We start from the raw sequence: 16,214 nt of genomic DNA on the forward strand, positions 1-16,214 counted from the left end.
ATACTTGTAGTATTATATCTGCACCCAGTATATTAAACCCTGCACCCCCAGAAATATCCACACTGTATGTGGTTTATTAACCCCAAATATGAAGCATTAAAGTGGCACAGTCACAAATTATTCAATTGGAGGTGCTATTTTTTTGTTTTTTTGTATTACAGGGAACTCAATGAAAAGGTGCCAAAATCAGACCCAGGGAATCCTACTCGGGGATCTATCTAGGGTCGCTCTTACAGCACCCCTGTGTTCTGGATTACAAATAGGAAAACAGTATGGAGACGATTTATAAAATAGTGCTAACAGAAATATAACCAGTCTGATGTTCCTGTTGATTCCATTAGTATCCATGGTTTCCATGGTGATAGCTCCACCTTTAGAATTTTCTGTTAAAGATACTTTTCTAAGGCACCACAAATCTACCTAGACTTTATCAGGGCTGTTGACATAGATGGACAGGTTTGACCGCAATGCTAGGATTTTCTGGTGGTGGAGGTGGTGCTCAAACCATATCTACATCCAGAATGTGTCTTTCTTATCAGCCAGGTTTTCCTTGACAAGAAATGCTGGCCCTGATTGTGGCATGTCTCCACTCTGTAACCACAGATAAGTTAAGCAATGTTATTGAGGTCACAAATTACAGAACAGTAGCTGCCTTTCTTCTGGGAGCTTTGAGCTTGAAGTTGAAAACAATCCCACCTGCGGTTACTTTTTAACGGACTTTTTGTTTGTGGTTTTGGAAAGCGTGTGGTGTAATCCGTTTAGATGCAAATACAAGCTGATTCTAGCACTTCCTTTCAGAACACATGGTAGAGTCAGATCTGGAAAGTTATATGTCTCATATCGGCAACGTCAGTAAGAAAAATCAACAAAAATCCAGCTACAAACAGGAAGGTGTTTATGTATTTGTTTATGGGACGATCAGCTTGAGCCTTGGCGCGTTTGCCTCCTAAGAGAGAGAACGCCTGGCTTTACTGCCATCATGACAGTGACATTAGAATACAGGTCACCACAAAGCCAGCAGAGAGTGGCGAAGAGTCCTGTACCACTGGGGGAATATATGCTCCTTCTAGTGGGTCACTGGGTGTAGGTAGCATGTCAGACAGGGCAACTTTGCATAATCTGCTTGATTGCCAGTTTAAGAAGTAAGAAGTGTCTGTTCTACTAAATCAGGGATAGGCACCGTTCGGCACGCCATATGTTGTGGACTACATCCCCCATAATGCTCTTGCACCCACAATGGTCCAAAACATGTGGAGTGCCCAAATACTAGATCATTAGTTAACGTGGGGTACTAGATCATTAGATAAGGTGGGGTGGTAGGGGAGCAGTGCCCTGTCTCTCTGGTAGCTGACCAGTTAAACATGGTACGGCAGGAGACACAGAGCCCTGTCTTGCTCATTACAAATATAATATGGAATGTCAGGGGATGCAGAGCTCCCTCTCGTCAATCACCGTAAAAAGATGTTAAATAGGGGGATGCAGAGCTCTTTCTGGTAGATCGCCATGTAAGGATGGCAAGGCAGAACATGCAGCCTTTGATTCGGTATATTGCCAGTTGATGTTTTGGACCAAAAATCACCAATTGAAGATGGAAAGTCATGGCTCACTCTGTTGGTTCATTAGCTGAAGAAAGAATGGCAAGAATTCTCAAACCCTTGTTAGATAAATTGGCGAAGATGGGATGAGAGGGATCCAATGTGATTTCAAAAATATAAAAAAAAATTCTATAATTTAAAAGTTGGAAAAATCCCAGGTCAGCATTGCTTTCAGTTTGGTGAATTTTCTTAAAATTTGAAATTCACTTTGAATTCACTGTGAATTTCCAGCACAATTTAGAGAATAACAGCAATATTTTAAATACAAAATGACATGCCTTTCATCTGACATGCAAACTATTTGTTAAAATGTTGCTTGGCTCCTAACTTCTGACACTGTCTCTAACATGGAAGCTGTAGGCACTAGAACCATTTCACGTCATTGCTTGGAGTCCCCCGGCACAGGTCCTCTTTTCAGTGGGTGGTCAGACACCCTAGTTTAGAGTTAAACTTCTCCAAACCATTTTGAGCATTTAAAGGGACACGATAGTCACCTGAACCACCTGCAGGCTTTTTTTCCTTTCAATATCTTTTTTTCATTAAATTCATACAAAAAAGTAAGACATCAAAACCAAACAAATAAAGAGAGACATAGACAAGTCATAGACTCTCTCTTGCAATTACAACACACAAGAGAGTGTAACTAGTGAGTAAACAAGTAAATAGATATATAGATAGTTACGCGGTGAGTCATTCATAACCATCCATGGGTGGCTAGTGTTGTGTTTTCTGAAACTGCTCCAAACCATTTTTGAGCATTTAAACACGATGATCACCAGAACCACTAAAGCATAAAGTAGTTGTTCTGGTGAGTATAGTCAGTTCCTTATAAAGTCTGCTTTTCCATTGTAGTCTGGTTTCCATTTTGAGACCTCTCTCGATCAGGATCTATTTATAGTCAGTTCCTGCATGCATTTCAATGTAAACACTGCCTTTTCAGAGAAAAGTCTAGGGATACCTCCAATGGTAGTAACTCAGACACACTGTGCAGTACTGGCGTTCATGGAGACACTGAACTTTCCCCATAGAGATGCACTGATTCAATGCATCTTTATGAGGAGATGGTGATTGATGATCTCAGCCATGGAGGCAGGGCCAGCCGCAGTGAGACCAGCTCAGCTGTGGAGAAAAGGTAAGTTAAAAACCTTTTATCTCCACAGAGACGGAGCGTAATATGTATTCCAGCACTGTAGTCACTGGCGGAACTACCGCAGCTGAGACCGGGCCCATCATTCCAGGGGGCCCGGTCGCTCTGTCGCGCCAGCATTTTGGTGTGGCCCTGACCATGCGGAAAAAACACAGGGGCCGCATTGAAGGAGCCCATCGGGTGACCCATGATCTTGGGGCCACCCGATGGCAATGGGTTTTCCCCAGTGATGATATCAGAGCTGGGAGGAAGTCGTCACTTCCTCCCAGCCAAAAGAGCACTGCGCAGGAGGAGAGGAGGGAGTCAGATTGGGAGCCACTGGACCCCAGGGAAGTCACTCAATCTTTTTTAACAGTTTGTGTGTGTGATAGAGAATGTCTGTATCAGTATATCTGTTTGTGTATGTCTGCATGTCTGTGTCTGTATGTCTGTATGTCTCTGTGTGTGTGTATGTATGCGTGTCTGTGTGTCTGTATGTATGTGTCTCTGTGTGTATGTGTGTCTGTATGTATGTGTGTTTGTATGTCTGTATGTACGTGTCTGTGTGTGTGTCTACATGTCTGTGTGTATGTATGTGTGTCTGTATGTATGGGTCTCTGTGTGTATGTGTTTGTATGTATGTGTCTGTGTGTATCTGTGTCTGTATGCATGTGTTTGTATGTGTGTCTGTGTGTGTCTATATGTATGTGTGTGTGTCTGCGTGTGTATCTGTTTGTCTGCATGTGTGGGGGGGCGGGGATGTATGGGAAGGGGGTAGACATATGAGGGGGCCCTGGCAATTTTCGCATCGGGCCCCGTGGTTTCAAGTTATGCCTCTGACTGTAGTGTCAGGAATATAGGTTTGAAAAAGGGTCCCTGGCCAACTATAACCTGACCCCTTCCAGATGTATGCCTAACACATCTTTCTAGCCATACCAATTCATATCAGCAATGGGTGCTGTGATAGGCTGAAAGTAGTCAACTGACACTCTCAGCCAATCACATCCACCCATTGCTGCTCTGGTTAATGCTGCCTCACTACTTCACACAATATACAGGGCAAGGGCTGCAGAGAACTCTTGTTTAGCAATAAAACATTAAGAACAGCTTAATGCTGAATGGCAGGACAGCGCCAGAGCACTCCAGACACTATAACCACTTCAATGAGATGAAGCAGGTACAGTGCCTACAGTGTACATTTGAATTCTAGTGAAATGTGTCAAGCTCAGACATGGGGATCTTTCATTATCAGGAGAATCCCTGATATCAGCAAAGGGATTCCCCTAGCGCACACATGGCAGAGGGCTCTCTGAATTCTCTTGCTGCACAAGTGCTTGGATGGATAAAAATAACGTTTTGGAAATATTTGCAAATTAAGGGACTGGTCATTGAGTTGGGGATTTCTTTAGCTTTTTGCAAACCAACTGAAAGCTGTCTGACAAAAAAAATTAGGTACTGCACCCATAGTCTCTCAGCACCATAACTAAAACAATGAACTGGTGGTTATTTAACTTGGAGTGTCCCTCAAAAAAGGGACATTTATCACAAGAAGGGTGGTCACAATTTTTTTTTGAGCTCCAAACATCCAAAATAAAATACCTAGGCTGATACCTACAGTGACATATTATTAATCTGGTATTAAGTAAAAATAGACCTAAAAAGAAAAAGGAGAAAAAAAGACAAGTAAAGTACAATGGTATAGTAGGGGGCTTAGAACAATGAGGTAGGGGGAGGTTGGTATCGATTGGAGGAAGACTGTAGCTTCAGTCACTCATTCAGACAGTATAACACTGAGCAATTTATTCGCTTGAAATGCAGTCAGTTGAGACCCGATTAGCAAATTTCAGGCAGGAAAAAACAATCTGAAACTGTAGCAGTGCTGGAGGTTCTATTTTTATTTAAATGAGCACATTTTGCCTAAACATAACAATTTGGTATTTAACTAATAAACCCCTCTGTCTGTGTGTGTATGTAAAGGGGACAGAATAAGAGTAGTGAAAGGTGAAACTCTTTAAATTTGGACTTATATTCATACAGGGTTATTCACTAATGTGAGCATTCAAATTGAATTTAAAGTAAATATTCAAATGTAATGTCACAATAGCCAAGCAGGAAAAATTATGTACGTCAGTTATGCTTTTAGTATTGCAAATCTGGATTTAAATTCAAAATTCCTTTGAAATTCACTTTGAATTCTCACGTTAGTAAATAACCTGGATAGTGCTCTGATTACCCAGAAATATTTTTTATCACCCTAAGCTTTTTATCTGTTAGAATAGGGCATACTGCTCTAAAACTTGTAAATCTGGTTCATGATAATGTCTTCTGACCACGTGTGTCTTCAATCTGACCATATGTACCCTGTACTGTAATATAATTAAAGAATAATAAAGTTTATTTATACTGTCACAACTTAATAAAGAACTAAAAAAAAACAACGCACACACAATAAGCAACCAATCAAATATAAAACACTGCCTTATGAAAAAGTTTGTAAAAAGACGTTTGCATCTAAACAAATATTTACCATCATCCATCAATCTTTTCATTCTGCTCGTTTTGCTAATTTATACATTTTGTACCATCTTTTAAAACCGGTATAGTATTTATTTTTTTTCTTTTTCTTTGTGTAATTACTGGGAACATAAAAGGATCTGGTATTTTTATAGATCTGAGAGAATTACATGCTTCCTTGCCACGGGCCAAATATCTATATCATTTAAAAAAAAAAAAATTGTTGTCCAGTCTTTCTATAAAAAGAAGATATATTGAAGCAATCTGTTGCATTAATGGTTGTAAATGTAACCATATGGAAATGGTATTCCCAAAATTAAAATGATAACAAATGTTGAAACTTATAGCATTTGGCAATATGTTGGCTATAAACTTGTACATCATAAAGTTGTGTTTAAATAAAAACATTATTATTTACCTTTTTTGGAAGATATGAACAATATTGCAGCCAATTTAGGATCTCTGGTTTTCATAAATATCTTTATATCTTTGGGTCGTTTTCCTCTGATTAAGAGGTTTCTATATATATATATATGCTGTATCAAACCAGATTTTTTTTTATTTGACTCCTTTAGTAGGGTGGAATAACGATACTTAAGAAAAAAAAAAAAAATCTCTAAGGCCTTTTTTACTATCAGTCGGTTGGAAAGCCAAGAACATAAAATTATAGCTGACTGGCAAGGCAAGTTTAGCCAGTTGGTAATCTACAAAGATCTGACTTGGATCTGACTCAAAAAATGGAGAAAAGTTGGTTTTCCAAGTCACAGTTATCAGATTAGTTTCTTCTAACACCCTGGCTTTAGGAATGATGCACAGAAATAGTCAAAAGAAAGGGCAATATGATTGAACTGAACAGTCCAGCAATTACATTGACCTTGCTTGTAATTGTTCAAATGTAATTAATTGGGTGTAAAGAGGCAGGACCATTAATTTACCTCCACGGTGAATATGTACTGTTCCTTTTTTTTGCTGTGAGTTTTCATTTTTAGAAGTATGCCCTATTTCCGTCAGCTTAGGTTTTGAGTATTGCATTGGCATCTTTCGATAGTGCTTTATGTTTTTTTTTTTTTTACTGTGTAAGATTATCGTAGAACCCTTTATACATCTTAAACCAACACTATATTGTGCCTGGGGAAAATTTGTTTTGTGGTTTTATTGGTTTGTGATTCAACTGTATTTTGACTCGGAGTTCGGGAATTTGTACAATCACCCAATCGGCCCAAATTAGAATGAATTGCAGTTCGTTACAAAACGAATCTACAAGTCTAACCAACACCATGGTAATTTCATCATTTTTGTTTTCCAAGAGATGGAATTAAATCTAAGCCCAGAAGTCCGATAACTAATAGAAAATACTCAAATTAACCCAATGTGTTAGTTTTTTTAAATTTACTTTAAATTTAATGCATTTTTCCTTTTGGCCACGAGCAGTAAAACAGAACAAACTGCTGAATACAAGTATTGTTTGTAAGATGAGAGAAGGTTTGAATGTGAATAGCACGTAAGTTTGTTTGGCAATATCTTCTGTTTGTTCTTAACTGTTGGTGATAGAACAGATGGACGCAAGACGCCTGTGAAGAGTTAGTTGGGCCCTTGCCATTTCCTCTGCACACATGGGTGATCTTGAACATCATGGTAAACAAGAAAAAGGAATACAGATTATGTATAACTTGATGCGTTACTCGTATGAAACCATTATGCTAACCCAAAGTCACCTTTTACATTAAGACTGCAATGCAAGATTTACAGAATTATAATTATTACTACTGATATAAATATTACTTTATATACTTCAGATAAAGACAAGGCATTTTTTGTACTACTTTATAAACTTACTCCCATTGGTGGAGTTCACTACGTTCCACGTTGATCCTCAAACAAGCTCTGCAGTACTGTAAGCTTCTATTCCGTATTGGAATTCTCTGACTTTGACCAACTGAACATCTACCTGGGCAGCTGATTGAATGAATTCCATTGGTTCTGGGGTAGTCTTGACAGTAAAGGTCAAATTATGATCAAGAAGCCAGTTCGGAATTGTTTCTCACTGCTGTCCATGTCTTAGTTTAAGCCTGTCCTGGGATGATTGGCTCTTGACACTTAGTTTTGAAGGACCATTAGAGAGTGTGTTAAGATTCAAAGACCACTCAGAATCCAGAGAGTTACAGCCTAGGTTATGTTTCACCAAGAAGATTTGTGGTTGGGGGCTATTGCTCCTAGCCGATGCTTTATGATTCACCTATTCATTCCTTTGTGTATATATATATTCAATAATTAACCAATTTGACTTTACTACAACATTTTGTGCTCAGTGTTGTCTCTCCGATCATCATATTAAAGTAGCTGGCCATGTATATTTGCAGGGGTTCTGGACGTCTGGTAACATGAAGACCTCAGATTTTAAGGCAAGATTCTGTAACAGATACCAGCAACTTTAGGCAATTGGCTCTTGTAGTGTTTGGAAACAAAGCCACTCAAAGCCCACTACATATATATATTTCAGTTAAACAACATATATATACACTGCTCAAACCCCCCCCCCCCCAAAAAAAAACAACAACCAAAATTACACATCCTAGATAGGAATTAATTAAATATTCTTCTGAAATACTTTGTTCTTTACATAGTTGAATGTGCTGACAACAAAATCACACAAAAATAAAAAAACGGAAATCAAAATTTTCAACCCATGGAGGTCTGGGTTTGGAGTTACACTCAAAATTAAAGTGGAAAAACCTACTACAGGCTGATCCAACTTTGATGTAATGTCCTTAAAACAAGTCAAAATGAGGCTCAGTAGTGTGTGTAGCCTCCACGTGCCTGTATGACCTCCCTACAATGCCTGTGCATGCTCTTGATGAGGTGGCGGATGGTCTCCTGAGGGATCGCCTCCCAGACCTGGACTAAAGCATCTGCCAACTCCTGGACAGTCTGTGGTGCAATGTGATGTTGGTGGATGGAGCGAGACATGATGTCCCAGATGTGCTCAATGGGATTCAGGTCTAGGGAATGGGCTGGCCAGTCCATAGCATCAATGCCTTAGTCTTGCAGGAACTGCTGACACACTCCAGCCACATGAGGTCTAGCATTGTCTTGCATTAGGAGGAACCCAGGGCCAACTGCACCAGCGTGTGGTCTCACAAGGGGTCTGAGGATATTATCTCGGTGCCAAATTGCAATCAGGCTACCTCTGGCGAGCACATGGAGGGCTGTGCGGCCCCCTCAAAGAAATGCCACCCCACACCATTACTGACCCACTGCCAAACCGGTCATGCTGGAGGATGTTGCAGGCAGCAGAACGTTCTCCATGGCGTCTCCAGACTCTGTCACATCTGTCACATGTGCTCAGTGTGAACCTGCTTTCATCTGTGAAGAGCACAGGGCACCAGTGGCGAATTTGCCAATTTTGGTGTTCTCTGACAAATGCCAAACGTCCTGCACGGTGTTGGGCTGTAAGCACAACCCCCACCTGTGGATGTCGGGCCCTCATACCATCCTCATGGAGACTGTTTCTGACCGTTTGAGCAGACACATGCACATTTATGGCCTGCTGGAGGTCATTTTGCAGGGCTCTGGCAGTGCTCCTCCTGTTCCTCCTTGCACAAAGGCGGAGGTAGCGATCCTGCTGCTGGGTTGTTGCCCTCCTACGGCCTCCTCCACGTCTCCTGATGTACTGGCCTGTCTCCTGGTAGCGCCTTCATGCTCTGGACACTACGCTGACAGACACAGCAAACCTTCTTGCCACAGCTCGCATTGATGTGCCATCCTGGATGAGCTGCACTACCTGAGCCACTTGTGTGGGTTGTAGACTCCGTCTCATGCTACCACTAGAGTGAAAGCACCGCCAGCATTCAAAAGTGACCAAAACATCAGCCAGGAAGCATAGGAACTGAGAAGTGGTCTGTGGTCACCACCTGCAGAACCATTCCTTTTTGGGGGTGTCTTGCTAATTGCCTATAATTTCCACCTGTTGTCTATCCCATTTGCACAAGAGCATGTGAACTTGATTGTCACTCAGTATTGCTTCCTAAGTGGACAGTTTGATTTCACAGAAGTGTGATTGACTTGGAGTTACATTGTGTTTAAGTGTTCCATTTATTTTTTTGAGCAGTGTATTTCAGTTGAACAACATTTGGCACATTTTACAAATTGTGGAGATTTGTTCAATAAAGCATTAACTGTGGATAATTGGCAATTAATTTGTAAATTTGGGGCAAAGTATCCAATCTGGAATAGGAGATTACTTAAAGTTTTACTAGTTTACCCAAAATTGTGCAATTCCTTATTCATCTTCCATGAACAAAACTAATGTTACTTTTTCCTTCCACCGGAATTCCTGTAAAAACGGTTAAAATACAATTGGATTTTTAGCAGTACCTGGTGATTCAAATCTAAGTATTCTTATCTTATTCTTACCTCCGAACCCAGAAAATTGAAACAAATGAATTGGGGAAAATGTATGAAGGCAAAATGTGCTATTTTGGGAGCAAAGTGCTAAATGCTGAGAGATATTCTTTCGATGTCCATGGTGATTCCTTCTTATTTAGCTTTTTGCCCAAGACTAGTACTTGTTTAAGCCTCGAAAACCTCCCCCATTATTACCTGTGTTATATATATATATATATTTTTTTTTAATAGGGTTCATGTTTTCTATATATTTAGATTAATTTAATCTATCTTATTTCACAACTACCTTCTGGTAAAGGCATTGAATACAACTCAACATACATTTTTCATACTCTTGAACACACGTATTCAAGACCGCAAACACACACACTCAAGCCCACATGCACACACACAAACACACACTAATGCACACACACATACACTCATACACACAAGCACAAAGTCACATGCCATCAAATATAGGAATTTTATATTTTCTCTCTAAATTTATCTTAGAAAACACTGAAACCCCAAGAAGTAGTTTGAGTGACAACTTACTAAAATGCTGAAGTAAGATCAGCCCCCTTAGGCAACATGAACCTCACACCCTGGAGGGAATCTTGGGAATAAAGGACCATTCAATTAATCTGACAAGCGGGTACCTCCCAGCTTGCCTGCACAGCACAGGGTGGTCCACTGCTGGGACATTCTGGTCAAACAAATCTTTGCAAAACCTTAGCATATAAAACCCCAAATGCACAAGAGCAAAAATACTAAAAATATTAGGAGAAAAAAAGTACATTAAAGAGCAAATGGAGAATGAAATGAGGGAGAGAAAGAAACAATTGTACATGATAAGCATAAACCTCTGCGAAAAATACCAGGACTCTTTAAGATTTATCCAAATGTTTCCATTGATATTGTGTGTTTATTTCTCTAAAATGTCATACATTCTATCTCTGCCACATCCATCATTCTGTGAATTGTATCTTTTAACCCAAGAGCTGATATCCATAGTGTTTTTATACTGCATTATCTATCTATCTATCTATCTATCTATCTATCTATCTATCTACCTATCTAGTATCTATCTATCTATCTATCTATCTATCTATCTGTCTGTCTGTCTGTCTGTCTGTCTGTCTGTCTGTCTCTGTCTGTCATTCATTATCTATCTATCTGTCTGTCTGTCTGTCTGTCTGTCTGTCTATCTATCTCTATAGTATCTATCTATCTATCTATCTATCTATCTAGTATCAATCTATCTATCTGTCTGTCTGTCTGTCTGTCTATCTATCTATCTATCTCTATAGTATCTATCTATCTATCTATCTATCTAGTATCTATCTATCTATCTATCTATCTAGTATCTATCTGTCTATCAAGTATCTATCTATCTATCTATCTATCTAGTATCTATCTATCTATCTATCTATCTATCTATCTATCTATCTCTATAGTATCTATCTATCTATCTATCTATATATCTATCTATTTATCTAGTATCTATCTATCTATCTATCTATCTAGTATCTATCTGTCTATCAAGTATCTATCTATCTATCTATCTATCTATCTATCTATCTATCTATCTATCTATCTATCTATCTGTCTGTCTGTCTGTCTGTCTATCTATCTATTTATCTATCTGTCTGTCTATCTATCTATCTATCTATCTATCTATCTATCTATCTATCTATCTATCTAGTATCTATCTATCTATCTATCTATCTATCTATCTATCTATCTATCTATCTATCTAGTATCTATCTATCTATCTATCTATCTATCTACCTATCTAGTATCTATCTATCTTTCTATCTTTCTATCTATCTATCTATCTATCTATCTATCTATCTATCTATCTATCTATCTAGTATCTATCTATCTATCTATCTACCTATCTAGTATCTATCTATCTATCTATCTATCTATCTATCTATCTATCTATCTATCTATCTATCTATCTGTCTGTCTGTCTGTCTGTCTGTCTGTCTGTCTGTCTGTCTGTCTGTCTCTCTGTCTGTCTGTCTCTGGTCTCTGTTTGTCATTCATTATCTATCTATCTATCTATCTATCTATCTATCTATCTGTCTGTCTGTCTGTCTGTCTGTCTTTCTGTCTGTCTGTCTGTCTGTCTGTCTCTGTCTGTCTGTCTCTGTCTGTCATTCATTATCTATCTATATGTCTGTCTGTCTGTCTATCTATCTCTATAGTATCTATCTATCTATCTATCTGTCTGTCTGTCTGTCTGTCTGTCTGTCTGTCTCTGTCTGTCTGTCATTCATTATCTATCTATCTGTCTGTCTGTCTGTCTGTCTATCTATCTATCTATCTCTATAGTATCTATCTATCTATCTATCTATCTAGTATCAATCTATCTATCTGTCTGTCTGTCTGTCTATCTATCTATCTCTATAGTATCTATCTATCTATCTATCTATCTATCTATCTATCTATCTATCTATCTATTTATCTAGTATCTATCTATCTATCTATCTAGTATCTATCTGTCTATCAAGTATCTATCTATCTATCTATCTAGTATCTATCTATCTATCTATCTATCTATCTGTCTGTCTATCTATCTATCTATCTATCTATCTATCTATCTATCTATCTCTATAGTATCTATCTATCTATCTATCTATCTATCTATCTATCTATTTATCTAGTATCTATCTATCTATCTATCTAGTATCTATCTGTCTATCAAGTATCTATCTGTCTGTCTGTCTGTCTATCTATCTATCTATCTCTGTCTGTCTGTCTATCTATCTATCTATCTATCTGTCTGTCTATCTATCTATCTATCTATCTATCTATCTAGTATCTATCTATCTATCTATCTAGTTACGTATCTATCTATCTTTCTATCTATCTTTCTATCTATCTATCTATCTATCTATCTATCTATCTATCTATCTATCTATCTATCTATCTATCTATCATGTTTCCTATTCCGTTAAATCAGTAATGCTATTGTCTGACTGGAGCAGGAAATAACTGGGTACTCCCACCTAATCTCTGGGCTACCACTCACATCAAACTGAACCTCACACAACATCTACCAAGTTCCCCTACTGTGCATGCCTTAAAGCAGCAACAAAACACACACATATATTTGTGGGGAGCCCAAAAATTCTAAGTCTGAATCCCCTTTTTGTTCTCCCAAAGACTGGGATATATGAGAACAGAATGGGACGGGGTATGGCCCTGTTAAAAAAAAACAAAAAAAAAAACATTGATAAAGGCAGGACCAAAACAGACGTCTGTGTGTTTTCTCAAGTTTTACTCGCATCAAATAATCCCTTTTTGGCAATTATGTTTCCATTGAACTTTCACAAATCATTTTCCGCCTCTGCTTCTTATAACAGTTAAGAGATCAGAAAAAGTGCACCCAACGAGCAACTGGTAAGTGCTTAAATTGCTTGCAGCCCGGTAACTATACATTGAAGTTAGTAAACGTACTAACAATGTTTCAAAAGAGTTAGGAGGTTCCAATTCTCTGTCGAAGGTACGACTTTGGTATGAGCTCTCGGAAGAGACAAGAGCTACGATACTTTGCTAAAAAAAAAAAATCCACTTGTGTTGGATTTTCATTTGAAAAGGGAGAAAGAGCATAGTATTGTTTGCTGTCAAGAAGGCAAGCTGGGATTGTGCTGTCCTTTCAAGCATTTCACAAAACGGCCAAGGCAACCTTTGGAATAATAATGCTGATGATGTAAACTTAAGAAGAGACAGAGCATCTTTTGTCTGTAAGTTTCCTTGGCGATGAGACAGTCAAAAGAGAGCCTGGAATCCGGTGTGCTAAGAATTCTCAAGAAGTAGGTGGACGGAATACTAATTCCAACCTTGATGGATCAACAATGATTTTCATTAACATTTGGAAATCTTTGCAACATCATTTTCTCAAGAAAAAAGAAAAGGAAGAGTGAGAAGAGAAATTTATCAGTGGAAAGATGACCTTTCATGGAAGGTCTCTCTGTACACATTGTACATTGAAACAGGTGGTAATTTAAAGGGTTACCATGACACTTTTGAGAGGATGGAACTGTCTGGTGTAATAAAACCTATCGGGTATTGTGGAGAAGGTCCCCCATCTCAATTCGCTGTAAAATTAGTAAAAAAAAAAAAAAAGGGTTTTAGTTACCTGAAATTCTGCACTGAGCAAAACTACCAGAGCTGCTTTTCTGCGCCCCTCCTGACTGTGTGCGGTCCAATTAAGGCCTATGATGGGACCAGATCTCTGGCGCAGAGCGCATGCACATGCTCCATGCTGGCAAGGGGAGGAAGGGAGGTGGAGGGAGAGACTGGGAAGGAGGGATGGTCTTTTTAAATAAAGCAATAAAAAAGAAACAACAAATATACGGCGGAAGGAGGCGGGAGGGATCACCCATGGGGAGGGGGTGGGGTGAGCGAGAGGAGAACTAGCGCTCTGTCTGCAACAGGAAGATTTTAAAGTCTGTTATCATCGTGTTGAGCGTGCTGACAACAGATGTAATTTAGCACAGAATTGACGTTAGGCTGTACTTGCCCCCAGCACACAATTGCAAATTACAGTACTCTAGATGTAGAGTGTTTCAAACATAAACACTCCCAATACTGACTTGTACCACCAAGACCACTTCAAATCCCTAAAGTGGTCATGGTGGTTGGAGTAACTCTTTAATGAAGAGTTAAAGAGCAAACTGGTACATTAATGCTTATAAATTAAGGCATTAAATTTGTGAGGAAAAAGCCATCTGTTTACTGGGAGATCCCTACAGAATTATCACTTTTTTCCAAGACTCACATACCTCAGCAGAATATATTTTTTAATACGTTCAATATTCATATATTAATTAATAAAAAAAATGTACTCCCACAGAATAGTTTTCCTGAAATAAAAGTCAATTTAAATAACAACATAACTTGTTTTAAAAGCAGTGAGATGATGTTAATACTTCATGGCTGATGAAAACCGAGACACTAATTGCATTTTCTCACTCAATAATTCAACATTATTAAGTCATTATTTTAAATACAAAATCAAGTATTATTTTTTTTCCCAGTGACTTGCATCTTCAGCCAACAGAAAAAAAATAAAATAAATAAATGAAGAACCGTACAATACAATAGCAAATTAAAATGATTAAAAGTGTATTTTGGGCAATATTTGAAAATACTTATGGTATGAATACATTCTTGGCACGTCTGAATTTTTGGATGGGATTCCAAGTATCCTTCCCTATGCAATAAATGTAGCAATGAGATGCAGAGATCTTTACAGACAATGTTGCCAAGCAACCAGCAAAAGATTAAAAAAAAAAAAAAAAATCAGATTTTAAGTTTGGTCTTTAAATATTGCAATTTTTTTTTTTTTATAGACAGTGAAGACCCTTGGGAAATTTCGCAGGCTATTAATGCACAAATAAGCTTCCTTGTAGAAGGTTAAGAATTAAGTTATGAAATATGTTATGAAGAAATTCCTGTCCAGTCAAGTCACATTTTGGCAGTTATATCATTATGTAGTGTTTTATCACCCATGAAAAAGGGGTGAGTGAAATATTTTAGTTGTTGAGTGAATTTAAAAAAGGAGTTTAAGCATGCGTGGGATAGGCATAAGGCTATCCTAACTATGAGATAAGGCCAGGGACTAATGAAAGTATTTAGAAAATTGGGCAGACTAGATGGGCCGAATGGTTCTTATCTGCCGTCACATTCTATGAATGGGTAATTCTGCTTATCATGTTGAAAAAAATGTTAAAGGGACACTCCACTGCAAAAACACAAAATAAATAAAAATCACTGTTTAGTACATATTCCCCAAATGAAAACCTGCATGGATTTAATTATGCATTTTTTTTCATTTAAGTTATATCTAAAAACAGCTCGAAAACACTGCAGTTCTTTTTTGCAGCCTTCACAAGCCCTCCTCTTCTAACCCCGCCCAGACTTTCTGTGGCTGTCCAATCACAGACTTCCCAATGCAGCTCAATGAGAAGTCTTTGCAAAGAAGGTGCTCTGGGCAATTGCCGCCTCTTGAGTTCAGTGCATATAAGCTAACTGAACCAGGAAGTAACAGGACCTGTTTTCTGACTGAAAAGCCAGGGTGGTGTAACCAGTATAATTTATAAAAATGTCAATGTTCTATTAAAATCTGCACTAAATGAAAAATATAGGACACCCTCTTTACACGTAAAGCCTTTCAGCAATATAAAGTGCGTTAAGGGTCTGGGGTGTCCAGTTAACCCTCTGTGTAATAGATGAGTGTGAAAAGTATAGTTTTGCACAGTGTACCTCTTTATATACAATGGTGCCTATTTTTAAAGTAGATTGAAAGCTATGGAAGTCTCATTTGACTGGAAGATATAAATATGCAAAAGGCCTGGCTTTGCCTTTCTTAGGGAAAAAAATGACACAACAATAAATTTAGGGATGTTATTGCAAAATTCCTTTGTATTTACTCACCCCCAGACTGAAGCGAATTTGACATCGAGTTGCAAAAATTAAAAAAATGTCCACACATGCAACAATTCTCCATTTCAACTATGGTCACAGTGTGGCTGTTTAGGGTTAAATTGATTTTTAGTATACTACATTTCTATGTTTAG

Source organism: Pelobates fuscus, chromosome 8, assembly GCF_036172605.1.
Source record: "Pelobates fuscus isolate aPelFus1 chromosome 8, aPelFus1.pri, whole genome shotgun sequence".
In the NCBI taxonomy this organism is placed as follows: Eukaryota; Metazoa; Chordata; class Amphibia; order Anura; family Pelobatidae; genus Pelobates; species Pelobates fuscus.